The following is a 15,317-nucleotide window of genomic DNA, read 5'->3' as shown; positions in this document are numbered from 1 at the left end:
CAGCCATGGCATTAAAGATTAATCCGAGGAGTATGTATAGGTCTTACTCGTCCTATTCATCTGTCTGAACATTCATTGCCGAAATGGAAGAAAATAGTGAGAAAGGAATTCCATTGTTTAAAATGTACTTCGGCTGAAAGTGTAATCAAATAGGGTGATTTTATCCCAATTGAATAGATTTTAGTAATATAGGTTTGCTATTACTATAAAGTCGCCTACAGACCGAGATCCTTATGGAAGCCAAGGCACATGTGGTTATACAGTTGAAGCTTTGTTCAGTGGCGGCTGCTGCCAGGAGGCACAGTGGCACGAACCTCCCTGTTTTTAATAAAATAAAATTCAAAATATCAAAAGTCAGTAAATTCATAAAATAAACAGGTTAAACTACCCTCGTAACCTACATAATTAATCTCCCATCCGACACGTTAGGTCGTCCCATGCTCAATTTACAAATAAACGGTTTCTTGAATATTTAGAAAAAAGAGAGTGTAATCTACGGAAAAGTGCCGAGCCCAAAATGAGACCACATGGTGCTAAAAGCAACCCTAGGCTGGGACGTGATAAGAATACCAATGAGCCTTCGAATTATGGTGGGAATCTAGCCACATCTGTTATCCAACTGTTTGGACAAACTTTAGATCTGGTAGAATGTATTTTAAAAAGGAAAGCCAGGGAGTCTGGAATATATATTTGTTGTGTCTTATTTATAACATTTTGGTCGTTTACAGTTCAGGTGTGGGGTTGAACTTCGATGTTAACTAATATTTTCTATAATTTGTTATGTTTATTAGTATAGACTTTTGACTTTGATTAATTCCGTGTTACGTTACGTGTATATATTGTTTTTGTTTGGACTTTCACGGGATTTGGATTTTTGTTAGTGGTTAGGTGTATATAGTTTTGCTTGTAAGTTTTTATTGGATACTTCCTGTTACGATGGGCCGTAAAAAAAGACATTCCAAACGTGATATGTCTACTTCAAGTGAGTCGTCCTCTAGTGAGTCAGATTCTGAGAGGTGCAGATTAAACTTAAACGGAAAACGCTCCTCTAAACCCTTATACGGGAGTAAGTCAAAAAGATCTATCATCAGTTTACCAGAAAAAGAAAACCAGTCACCGGCGGTTTCTAATGTATGTGGAATCGTTAACCGTTGCAACATTCCTTTACCGACACAAACAATTGACATAATTCAACGGGATGCTATGGCAAGTACTTCTACACAACAGACCTCGTCCGCAGTTGGAAATTCTGTAGACGAACGTATTAAACGCCTTGTAAAGTTAGTTGAGCTGTTTGTAAAGCAAGGCCCACAAACAGAAGTAAGGCGTTTAGCAGTGAGAAGTGACTGTATCCCAGAGTTTGATCCAGAAAATTTTGGATTGAAATTGACCAGATAAAAAATATTAACAATTGGGATGATGTTACAACCATATATCAAGTACAAGCTCGATTAAGCGGGATGGCACGAAACTAGTACAATGGTTTACAGCAATACCCTAGTTCCTGGAATGAGTGGAAATTGCTAATTTCCACAACATTTTCGGATCATGTGGATTATGCCATGGCCCTGAGAAAGATGATGGGATGCACTAAAGAAAGAGGAGAGACCATGACCAATTATTATTTTAACAAAATGGAATTATTGAGAACATGCAAAATAACTGGCAAAAATGCTGTATCATGCATCATTGATGGCATTGGTGCTAGAGCAGGCCGTTACGTCACGCCAGAAGCTCTATATCAGGAATATTTATCAACGTTACGTGATGATAAATATTATAATATGGTAGAAAATATTAGGAAAATTCCAAGTATCAAGAGTGAAAATAATCATGCACGTACCGATGTAAAAGAGAGCCTTTTAGGAGGGCCGATGCGAAAAGCGTGCAGTGTTACAATTGCAAGTCAAGGGGACACTACCAGTCTGATTGTTCGAAACAAAGAGTGGTGTGTAAAAAGTGCAATCTATTGGGTCACGAAGCCAGTAACTGCAGGATTCAAGTAAAAACAAAAAGCCTACCAGAAGCGGATAAGTCCTCTATAAATATTATTCAAATACCTGAAATTCCAAATTTGAAAACTGCAAACACATGTTATTTTATTGATTGCGTTATTAATGGCTTCTCAATTAGAGGCTACGTCGATTCTAGTTGCGGAGCTATAACAATTAAACAATCAGATGTAAATAGAATAGGTTTACCTCGCGAACCAACTGCGGAAACATCTTGTCGAACTTGCATTCACTTGATAACGGTTGGAGATACTTACCAACCGAAACGTCGTGTTACATTAAATAAATAAGACAATGCAAGTTCGACAAGATGTTTTCACTGTACCATTGTCTACCACCTTCAAAAACAGAACCAACTGCAGCTTGGTTACGGGGTTTCGGTGGTGATACTGTTTACGTAAATCAAAAAGTAACTGCACAGCTAACAGTGGACTTAGCCTCTGTTAGAGTAGAAGCTTTGGTAGTACCCGATAATGTACAAAACGTACCTGTGATTGTAGGGCAACCATTTATTAATCATAAAGATCTTACGGTAGTTATTCACTATTGTCAAGTTAGGTTATTTTATAATAATAATAATAATATTAATAAAATTGAGTTGCCAAATATTGAATTATTACCGCCACAAAAAGTAGATCTTTATGCTGCTGATACAACTGTCATCCCATCACATCATATGGGTCATATTCTTGTCATTAATAAAAAAAATAAAGGTGACATTTTCATTGATCTGCAGTATAGAAATATACCTAATCAACAACATGTGACTTACACAGCGAGGTATACGCTGTGTAACGAACCTTAATCAAGAATGTTACGTACCTATAGTAAATTGTTCAGATGTGTGTAAACAGATTCAGATATTTGTTACGAAAAGGGTAGAGTTGTGGTTAGGGGTTATACTTGTCACGAAAAAGTTGAGAACTCTATTTCTATATTAGGTGCTGAAGTTACGGAATTCAAAGAGTTTACGATTCACGACGTACAGGCCCAAATCAATCCTAAGCTAACGGATTCCGAAACAAATAGATTGTTAAATCTACTTAATGAATATCGTGACTGTTTTGCCACTAGTACAAGTAAAATCGGAAAAACAAACACAGCGGAAATGACAATTACATTAACTGATGACATACCGATTGTATATCGCCCCTATCGCATGGCTTTTAAAGAAAGGGAAGTTGTATAAGGGGTAGTTAATGACCTTATGGAGAATGGAATAGTTCGCGATTCATGTTCTTCATACGCCAGCCCCGTTCTGTTGGTTAGGAAAAAGAATGGTGAGCCACGCATGTGTCTTGACTATAGGGCGCTAAACCGCAAAACAGTGAAGGATAAACATCCTCTACCTAGGATAGATAATCTCCGGGCCTCTCTTGAAGGCAACCGCCATTTCACAACTCTGGATTTGGCGCTGGATATCACCAAATTCCATTAAGTGAGGAGTCTATCCCTAAAACTGCTTTTGTGCCACCAGATGGACATTACGAGTTTCTAAGAATGCCATTCGGACTCGTAAATGCGCCTGCCGTGTTCCAGAGAACCATAAATCAAATACTGGGGCCACTACGATTCGATACTGCAATGGCATACATAGATGACTTGATAATATTCTCGAAAACCATAGAAGAAGATCTTGGCCACGAAGTATCGGAACTCAGTATACGTCCTGGTGTAGACAAGATTAAGGCGGTAGCTGAGTTTCCCAGACCAACTAATGTACACTCTCAAAAAGTTTAGAGTTTACCTTATTGGCAATAAGTTTAAAGTTGTGACAGATTGTAACTCACTGCGTCATACCTTGATGAAAAGAGACTTAGTGCCGTGCATTGCTAGATGGTGGCTTGGGATGCAGGAATTTGACTTCGATATTGAATATCGCCCCGGCACAAAAATGGCACATGTAGATGCGTTGAGTAGAGGACCAGTGCAAAATATCGAAAACTTCGACATTATGATTGTTAACGTATCTGAAGAGGACTGGATTTTATCAGCACAACTGCAGGATGAACTTTGTAAACGCATCATAGATTCATTGTCAGGAAAAAGACTAGAAAGGGAGAGTCAGGGAAATCAGAAAAGATACTGCCTTAAGAATAACCGGTTGTATAGAATTACACCTAGTGGCCCAAGATGGGTAGTACCAAAAGCATCTAGGCGTACTATTGTTACGACATACCATGATGGTGCTGGCCATTTTGCTCTCGACAAAATATTGGGAGCCATAAGTACCAGATACTGGTTTCCAGAAATGAGAAACTATGTTAAAAACTATATAAGATCTTGTTTAGGCTGCCTCTATAATAAAATTCCATCAGGAAAACGACACGGAAGTCTAAATCAAATCGAAAAGCTTAGTGTGCCCATGGATACACTACACATCGACCATCTTGGACCCTTTGTTACGAGTATTAAGAAAAATGCTTATTTAATAGTGGACGCATTTACAAAGTTTGTTTTCATGAAGGCAGTACCTAATACGAAAACTTTACCAGTGACACGTTTCTTGGAATCCATCATTGAAATGTTTGGTGTACCAAGAAGATTAATTTGTGATCGAGGCACAGCATTTACAAGCAAAAGCTTTACGGGCTTTTGTGAGACGTTAGGTATTAAACGTGTTTTATGTGCAATAGGGACGCCTAGAGCTAACGGGCAAGTGGAGAGGATGAATCGCTCAATCTTGGGGGCCCTTACAGCTTCTATTGAAGATGAATCCCGTTGGGATGAATCAGTGAGTAAAGTGAGGTGGGGAATTAATTCGACGGTTAATTCCACGACGGGAAAATCACCTTACGAGGTTTTCTTTGGTTACCGCCCACGAAACGTGAACGACTCTTTTCTGGCTTCAGAAGTCATATACGAAGAACGGCAAGACTTGGAAGCTATGCGTAAAGAGGTAGTAGAGGTTACTCGAAAACGGCAACGAATGCAAAAAGAGTATTATGATAAAAGGCATGCCTCTGTTACGAATTACGAAGTTGGCCAACATGTGGTGGTTCAAGCCAGTAAGGTCTCCAATGACGGAAGAAGTAAAAAAACTTGAACCTCGGTATAAAGATGTGATGGATATGTGTAACATGGAAAACAATTCCATGAAGACAACTTTTCAGCATTTGCAGTGTGATGTGATCAATGCCAGAAGCATTTGATTTCATATTTTTAACATAGTCATATATTTCAGATGGCAGTACTAGCTTAAAAGAGAAATTAGTTTGATTATCTTTCCTATTGCTACTATAATACATAATTTTACTACTACAATTGTTTGATTCCTAAAAAACACTGCAGAAATACTCATTTATTTTCTCTGAATCTGCCAATGCTGGTGGGATATTTGAAATTTTACCTGAGGGTACATAAATATTCGATTCCCTTAAATCTTTCCATATTTTTTGTCCCTATAAATACTCTAAGCATGCTGATATATGGTATGCATCCCTACGTATGGATATTTGAGTAAGATTTCTGAGTCTCTTATATTCCTCAAAGTTTTCTGTGGTGTTATTCAATTTAGCCTTACACCTAGCTTTAGCCCTTTCCCTCATCAATGCCTTGATTGCAAATGTAAGGATGGAGAATGAGGCTTGCTTATTCTAATTGTTTTAATTGGGGCATATACATCATACAACTGAGTTATGTTCTGGGTCAAAAAATTAATTTTGTCTTCTAAGTCATTTATATAGTACAAGTCGTCCCATTTTATTCCTGATAAACTATTTAAAAACATGCCTTCATGAAAATGTTTATAATCTCTTATAGTAAGAAATTTCTGAAATTTTTTGTCCCAAAAAGTTTCCATTTCAATTCCCTTTAGTTTATTGACACCAGCATTATAAGATATGTTTCTATCACAACAAACGACTCTGACAGTATTAATTATTCCCTTAGAATATTGGAAGGCCTTTCAATGTTCTAAGATTACTCCGCCTTTTCTCCTCATAAAGCAACTTAAATGATAAACTCCACCTCAAACAACGCATATAACCGTAGAATTCATTGATGAGGATTTCTTTTTAACACAGCATCTAAAGAAAATGTCAGGCGGATCAGGATTATCTAATTATCTTTTTGGATTAATATTTTAAATTTTTTTAATCAACGTAAACAAACTATGGTAGCATTTTTAAGGATTGAAAGGTTGCCACTGTTTTGATGTTTAAGAAACTAAAACCTAAACAAAAACGAGCCGGTTCCATTGTAAGGGTCTCAGTTTTTGTTACCATCAGTTTGTGGAATTTGAAGAAAACCACCTATTTTTAAATTATATGCGTTACCTGCATTATTATATGCAGTAGTATTTTATATTCGTTTGGATTTGGGATTCAGCATATCGCGTCGTCTGAAAAATCTTTGTAATTTTTTTTATTGGATAACGACAGCCCTATTCATGCGCCGAGGGTTGTTTGTGTTAGCATTTCTGGGCGTTGCTTTCCGGAGATGTTTCGGTCGCGCGACGAGGGAACGGCAGACGAAAAAACCCAGCCATCGAAGGTACTACTTTACAAAATGTATTGATTTAATTTGTGTTGAAGTGTTTTTCTGAAGATTTTCTACAGGTTAGTAAATTTAAAACTTATTAGTTTGTTTTTTATTGGCAATGTGTAAATATATTTTTATTAATGTTTATAAATTTAATATTTTACGTAAATAGGAGGAAATAACTTATGCATGTATTTGTCTGAAATTGTTTCATGCTGAAGGGAAAATTAATATTTAAAGTGATCGACTGAGATAATTTATTTACTGAATTTTTAGGTATATTTTCGAAATAAGTTTTTTTCTTTTTAAATTGTTTGTGTGTCTCAAAAGTAAGCTAGAGCCTTGTTGAATCTAACTAACATTTCGACCCTGACTGGGTGAATATTCAGACGTAAATCATACCACAGATAAATAAATATATGTTTCGCGAATTTGCCGTCTATCTGTGATAATACCTAGAATATCGACTCAACTATTCAACTCATAGCTGGGTAGCCTCCCGTATGGGTCTAGTGATGGCTGGATAACTAACCCAACTCTCTTCAGTTTTGAATGAATAGTATGTATGAGCAATTAGAAAGGAACAGTAAATAAATTATCTTTATTTTTTTGTAACCGAAGGAAGAACTTATTACTCAGCATGATTCGATTTTTAGGGAATTGACATCATCGAGGGTTTCTCTGCCGTGCCCTTTCCCCTCGTGAATTCCAGGCTGAGTACGGCCTTATTTTTTTACATAAATAAACTAAGTAGGTGTATTATCAAGACTGCATTTTCTTTAATACCATCCTAATAATTCAAGTTTCCCTAATTTTGTCTTGTCAAGTGCATCCAAGGTAAAAGAAAGAGTGATTCTGTTACAAAACACAACGTAGGGAGGCTATTGGTTTCTTATTTATTTATTTTTTTTTCGTTCGATCTTTTCTTATTTATTAAAAAAAAAACTTATCTCATCCATTCTTTATGGACGAACCTGGGTTTGTTATACTACAATTTATATTGTAGTAGTTAATATTTTAATTTGGTAAGTTTATTTTGATGGTCGAGTGAGATTAGTAGAAGGATAACATAAAACTTTGTTTATAGGTAGGTATCGACTCTAAAAGCCACAAACTGATTGCAGCAAAAACTGAGATCCTTACAATGGAACCGGGTCGTTTTTGTTTGGTTTTTAGTTTCTTAAACATCAAAACAGTAGCAAACTTTCTAGCATTTTCCATAGTCTTGTTTCGTTTGCTTTGAAAAATGAAAAAATATAAACATAAACAGAAATCGATATTATGAAATCTACCAACTGTCAAACAAATTCTAAAAAAATCAACCGAAGTGTTTCGGAATGTTTACGGAACCAAACGGCATCCTGAGATCTACCGAAAATTTTTTGATTAACCGGTGAGTTAATGGTGAATTCTGAAAAGTGCCCATAATGAAGTTGACGACGCTGACGTTTGTCATGTGACCTGTCATGAAATTAAATATAAAAAGTCGTTCACTGTCGTACACTTTCTCTACTCATAAATAATGAAGTCATATTATAATATATATTATTATATAAAAATCAAAGTGCAAAAAGTATGAAGGTACCTTAGTTTTAAAATGCTTTATATGAACTAACGGGACACAGTTTTAATTAAATCAAACAACTTCGCAAAACAAATTATAATAATCAAATTAAGAACCCATCTAAACGCGAATGCACAGACAAACGTATGGGTCTAACGATCCGACTGAGTCCGACTCCACTGTCCCTTCAAACTTCACTTCAGCGTAAACGAGAATTCCAACTAGCGATAAGGAATCCCGTAGTTCGATTTTTCATTGTTTTTTGTGCCGGGTTGTAATAGTTTTTGTTATATTTATTGTTTTAGTTAGTGCAAAACTTAGCTTATGTTTATAATTTAACATTTTTTAAAGCAAACCGAACAAACTATGGAAAATGCTAGGATTGCCACTGTTTTGATGTTTAAGAAACTTAACATCAAACAAAAATAACGCGGTTCCATTGTGAGGGTCTCAGTTTTTGTTGCGCAACCAACTAAACCAATTAAACCAACAAAATTTTAAAAAATTGTATTAAAGTTTTCTGTTATCCTTCTACTATTCAAATTGTTGTTTTCTGTTAAACTGTATAGCTTTTTAATTAATTTTCTGCATTAAAAGACTTAAACTGATTTAAATTGTATATTTTTATAACTAACAAAATATTAATGATGCGAGCATGGCGGCGGCTGCTAGAGAAGAGAGCGATCGTCTCGTTCAGCGCAGTTACAAAACCAAGGCTGGCGGCGTTGCCGCGTGTGTGACAAATTTTTGAACTTAACATATACCGCCGGCCATTGAAAGTATGGCTTTCAATAATATCCGAAAAAACAAAAAATAATATTACATGGAAATATAAAGCATAAACAAACAAAAGTAAAATAAATTCTAAAAATGTTACTTATGTATACTAAGAATTATTTAACAGAAATAAACAGTAATATCCTAATGCACTAAGATCACATTACAAAATAAACATTGTTTCACAGGAGACACTATACATCAATACTACATAAGTATTTGAATTTGAAACCAGTTTCAGGAGACTAACACAACATAATGTAGGCTATTCACATTACATACAGTCTTCTTTTACTGCTCATTAAAATCTGCAAACGGCAGCAGAGCAATCTTCTGAACTGGGCGCTTAACGGTTCCATTGGACGTACGGCAGCTAACGACTCGTACCACACCATCGTTACCAGGATGAACAGCTGTAATACGGCCTAATTTCCACATGAGTGGCGGGGTATTATCTTCCTTAAGAACAACCATGTCTCCAATGTTGATAGTTGCGGTGTTATACCATTTGTTGCGCTGTTGCAAAGTCGTCAAGTATTCTAGAGACCATCGCTGCCAGAAATGCTGCACCATTTGTTGCAGCATATGATATTTATTAAGTCTATTAGTTGGAATACAGGAAACATCTTGTTGCGGCACGGCATTCAGTGATGCTCCAATGAGAAAGTGACCAGGTGTCAAAATTTGGAGGTCATTTGGACTGGGGGATAAAGGAGTTAGTGGTCTGGAATTTAACACGGCTTCAACTTGACAGAAAACTGTTGATATCTGTTCGAATGTAAGATTTTGACTCCCTATTACCCGTTGAATTAAGCGTTTTGCCGACTTTACTGATGACTCCCAAAGCCCACCTTGGTGAGGGGATCTTGGGGGAATAAACTGCCATTCTATTTCATTTTGCATACAGTAATTTTTAATTAAGCTATTCTTTTCTAACTTAGCTAAATTTTGAGCGAGTTCTTTAAGTTCCCGATTAGCCCCAACAAAGTTCGTTCCGTTGTCTGAGAAAATTTTTGAACAACAACCGCGGCATGACACAAACCTTTTTAAACAATCCAAAAAGGAAGAACTAGTTAAATCTCCAACTGCCTCTATGTGGACAGCCTTTGTGGAGAAACAGACAAAAACACACATATAGCCCTTAACAATACACCTATTTCGCAATTTTCCGTCCTTAATGTTAAATGGGCCTGCATAATCAACTCCACAAATGGCGAATGGCCTTTGAACCATTAGTCGATCACGGGGTAGGTTACCCATTTTCTGGGTCAACACTTGAGGTTTGGTCCGAAAACAAGTAATACACTTTGATAATACCTGTCGAATTTCATTTTTTCCATTTATTATCCAATATTGCTGGCGCAATGTAGCTAACAGAAGTTGAGGACCTGCATGTAACTGTTTTTGATGTTGGTCTTTAATAATTAAGCGAGTAAAGACATGCTTCTTAGGTAAGAGAATCGGAAATTTTACTGAATAATTCTCATTTGAGTTGCGTAATCGACCCCCTACTCTAAGGACGCCGTTGTCTAAAAATGGATCCAATGATTTTAGATTACTAGTATTAGATACCAACCCCCTTTTTTCTAAAGCTTTGATTTCACCCAAGAATTCCTGATGTTGTACTCTTTTTATTAAACAGGTTAATGCAATTTCCATTTCAGCTAATGTTAAATCGTCCTTTTGCCTATCATCTGGTCTAGTTTTTGAATTTCTATAAAACCTAATGCACCAACCCACTACCCGATTTAATCGGTAGAGGCAAGAAAATCTATTAAACAATTCTAAATCTATTTGTGTCGCAATTAGGCAAGTTTTTACCTTTCGTCGTTCGGGAGGCTCGAGGCAATTGTCCAGACTATATATCGGCCACATTTCAGCCTCCTGCTGCAGCCACCGAGGTCCGTGCCACCACAATTCTGAATGTTTTAAGGATTTGGAATCGGCTCCTCTCGAAATTATATCCGCTGGGTTTTCAACAGAGCTAATGTGATTCCATTTACAATTCTGAGTCAGTCTTTGAATTTCAGCAACACGATTTGCTACAAAAGTACTCCAAGTACTTGGCTCCTCCGTAAGCCAGGCCAACGTAATAGTGGAGTCGCTCCATAGAAATGTACTACTAATGTCTATTTCAATTGAAGTATTAATTTTATGAAGTAACCTTGCTAGCACTACAGCTGCACAAAGTTCTAAGCGAGGCAACGACACGGTCTTTAACGGAGCTACCCTAGATTTCGACGCTAAAAGATTTACTAAAATATTTCCTTGGCGGTCCGTACTGCGCAGAAATATACAAGCGCCATAAGCTGTCTCACTGGCATCTGCAAAACCGTGAAGTTCTATTTGAGTCGAATTGTCTAAAATACATTGTCTAGGAACTTTAATTTCCTGTAGATATTCAAGCTGAGAATAAAAGTGAGTCCACATTGTAAAAATGTCTAGAGGGACTGACTCATCCCAGTGAAGATTAAGCTTCCACAATTTTTGAAGTAACATTTTCGCCCTTACCGTTATCGGCCCTACTAAGCCTAACGGATCAAAAATCTGAGACACTAAGGACAAAATTAAGCGTTTCGTAACATTTTTAGTTTCAACGGTTTTTAATCTCGTACTAAATTCTAGGTGATCGGAATCAGCTCGCCAAAATACTCCTAACGTTTTTCTAGTGCTGTCATTTGTGATAAAATAACCGGAATTTTCCATGGGTTTATTAGAAATATGGTTTAAAACTTCAGGTTTATTTGATGCCCATTTTCTCAAGGGAAATCCATATTTTCCTAACTCAAAGGTTAAAGTATTGGCAACCTCTACAGCCTCTGAAATCGTCGGCACCGTTGCGATTAAATCATCTACATAGAAACTATTATTTATTATAGAACTTACTAGGGGCAATCTATCCTGAATATCTATTGAGATTTGTTTTAAACATCTTGTTGCCAAGAACGAGGCGGAAGAAGTTCCATATGTGATAGTATTAAGTCTAAAATGTTGAAGGTCTAGGTCTGGATTTTCGCGCCATAATATCCGCTGTAAATCGCGATACTTAGGCAAAAGGTTAATTTGACGGTACATTTTTTCTATGTCCGCTGTTATGACTACGCTATGTCTACGAAATCGAATAAGAATATCAAACAGATCACTCTGTATCGTTGGCCCAACCTTAAGTATGTCATTCAAAGAAATATTAGTTGAGGTCTTGGCGCTTGCGTCAAAAACCACTCTAAGCTTCGTTGTAATGCTAGAGTCATTCATTACAGCGTGATGTGGTAAGTAATAAGTAGGATTATTAGTGGAAATGTCATCTGGCCCTAGTCTAGTCATATGGCCTAACCGTTCATATTCATTAATAAAAGATGAGTATTTACTGTACAACTCTGGGTCCCTAATGAATTTCTTTTCTAGATTATAAAAACGTGTTTTCGCTTGTTCAAAGGTATCCCCTAATTTATTTAAACTTTCCTTTAATGGTAAACCTACGCTAAAACGACCAAATCTATCCCGCGTCACACTATTTATAAATGACTTTTCACAATCTCGTTCTTCTAAGGAAAACAATGGCTCACTATTCGAGCATTCTTCTAAACACCAAAATTGCTCTAACTGGTTTTGTATTTTCTCTTCTGTTGACAAAAAATTGCAAAGGCTTACCTCTTGACTAGCTAACGTTTTATTTTTATCTTTATTTTCGAAGAATGGCCCAGAAACAACCCACCCCAGAAGCGTTTTTTGAAGAGTAGGAAGATTTCTTCCCAACTTTATTTGGCCAGTACAAAGCAAATCGTAAAATAACGAGGCCCCAATAAGCATATCAATTTTACCAGACAGATTAAAGTTTGGATCAGCTAACCTGCAATGTGAGGGAATGTTTAAATCTAAAAGATCAAAAGTTTTTGCTGGGATATGAGCCGTCACATTTTCTATTATTAAAACCAAAATCTTAGTTGTATACGTATTGTGTAAAGATCTAATAGTTGCGTAAGTTTGTCTTAAAATATTTGTTACCTTTTGGCCTATCCCTGTAACGGGTATATTAGTCTCTTGACTGCTAAGACCTAATCTTTGAACTAAATCATTTGTGATGAGATTTATTTGTGAACCACTATCCAGCAGTACTCTACATCTAACGTAGCTACCTTTTTTGTCCCTAATATCGATTACTGCCGTGGAAAGAATAACTTGACTACTGGCTTTTACCATACTATACGCTGCCGCTCCTATATTAGACGTATCCACAACTTGATTTGGAGTTTCTGCATGTTTATATGACTCCGAACCATTATTAATAGATATGTTGGCGGTTGTTCTATTTTCTGAATTGCCTGTCTCTCTATCAATATGCAATAACGTATTGTGTCGTCGGTTGCATTTTCTACATCCAAAAGATCTACAGTTTTTAGCCTCATGACTAGACCTAAGACAATTTATACAAAGCCTTAAGATTTTAATCTTTTCTAAACGCTCTGAAACCGGTAATGATTTAAGACGCTCACATCGATAAACGAAGTGTGGACCTTGACAAAACTCGCATTTTATTTGATTGTTAGTGCCTATTGCTGGCAAGGATGATCGATATACAGTCTTGTCTTGTTGCTTCATAGTTTTATTACTACTGTTACTACAGCCCACCGATTCTAGAACCCTACATTTATTGATCAAAAAATTTAAAAAGTTATCTAAGTTGGGATTACCCTCAAACGACTCTACGGATTTTTCTTCCCACTCAACCTTGGTAGCCATATCTAATTTCCTGCTTATGAAAAAGATTATTAGCCTATCCCATGTTTCCACTGGCTCACCAAGAGTCTTCAAAGCCCTAAGATGTTTATTAATTAAGTCCACTAAAGATCTTAATAAGAAATGCCCTTCCTTATGGATTATTGGGGTATCAAACAAGGCTTTTAAATGAGTTTGAATAATTACAGGCTTATTGAAAAATCTTTTTTCTAAAAGCTCTAGAGCAACTCGGTAGTTGCTACGACTAATTTCTAGACAATCTAAAACCTTGCGGGCGCTCCCTTCTAATGAATCAAGGAGGTAATAAAATTTTTGAATTTCATCTAACTGAGGATTTTTATCCACTAAAGTTTGAAAAGTTTCAAAAAACTGTGTCCACTTGTCGTATTCGCCTTTAAATTTTGGTAGCCCTAAGTTAGGAAGCTTAGCACCGCCAGAAACTCCACCCAAACCTGCAATATCCAACGCAAGATCTTGCTGCAAACCTAAATTACAATTTTTTAAACTATCTTTTTTAAGTCCATCTATAAAACGTTTTGCGTCAGCAAGTGCCTTGTAAAAATGGGTCTCAAATTCTCCCCTTTCCTGATTTCCATCAAATGCTTCATCTAGCAACTCTATTTCCGAATAAACGGTATCTATTTCTGTATAAAGCCCTTCTATTTTTCCTAATCTAATTTCTAATTCCGCTAAGTGTTGCTCTCCTTCTACTCTATCTAAAAATTCTACAAATCTTTTTAACTGTTCTACCCTTTTGTACAGTTTACTAAGATTTTCTTCGCCCTGCACACTCTTTTCCCATTTTGGCTAATTAGTGGCTTAATACCCTTTTACTCTATAATTATGTCTGTTAATTCTATTATTCTTTACGAAATTCCAAAACAATAACTTAACGTAACGACGCGCGAAGACTCACTATTATTCTGAAATGCCAAAACTCCCCCCGAGTCGTGCAAACAGGAGCCTCGGACCGTGGCGCCCTGCGACTAGACTAGCGAAACAGACAACGGCAATAAAATCTATGCGAATTTTTCAATTTCTATAACTAAATGGCAATTTATTCCTAGATCATCTCAACAGGAATTATTCAATCTATTAATAAGGCACACCTATTTAAAATAAACAATATCTAAACCACTAAACGAGTAGGAATAGACACAAAGGAAAATGGAGACTTACACACACAGGTTTGCCGCCGGCCATGCAATTTAGTAACACTGTACACCCCGAAATCCGTCTAATCTTATCCAATCCGAGCTGCGAAGGACCATAAAATGTTGTTTTCTGTTAAACTGTATAGCTTTTTAATTAATTTTCTGCATTAAAAGACTTAAACTGATTTAAATTGTATATTTTTATAACTAACAAAATATTAATGATGCGAGCATGGCGGCGGCTGCTAGAGAAGAGAGCGATCGTCTCGTTCAGCGCAGTTACAAAACCAAGGCTGGCGGCGTTGCCGCGTGTGTGACAAATTTTTGAACTTAACACAAATAATTTACTAATAAAAAATTCACTCGGCCATTAAAATAAACTTACCAAATTAAAATATCCACAAAAAATCAAAATGAAAAATGAGCATCAAGAAATTTACAAAAACTAAACCGCAACAAATACAAAATTAGGTTAGGAATCTTAGGAAGAATCTATTTGCCCGAGATTTCACCTTAAAATCTCGGTTAATCCGATGCCTCGGCGGTCGCAACCACCTGATTTCAGCGGTTAATTTTGAACGGGATTTTTTG

The 15,317-nt window shown here is 36.4% G+C and overlaps 1 long non-coding RNA gene across 1 annotated transcript in view; it reads left to right on the top strand.

Annotated features, from left to right (window-relative positions):
- The window catches only part of LOC126736869 (uncharacterized), a 300,653-nt gene that overhangs the window by 222,649 nt on the left and 62,687 nt on the right, over window positions 1-15,317 (top strand). The gene's annotated exons all lie outside the window — the stretch shown is intronic.

This window comes from Anthonomus grandis, chromosome 5 (assembly GCF_022605725.1).
Source record: "Anthonomus grandis grandis chromosome 5, icAntGran1.3, whole genome shotgun sequence".
In the NCBI taxonomy this organism is placed as follows: Eukaryota; Metazoa; Arthropoda; class Insecta; order Coleoptera; family Curculionidae; genus Anthonomus; species Anthonomus grandis.
Note: the sequence above shows the minus strand (reverse complement) of the source record. Positions and strands in the feature narration are given on the sequence as shown.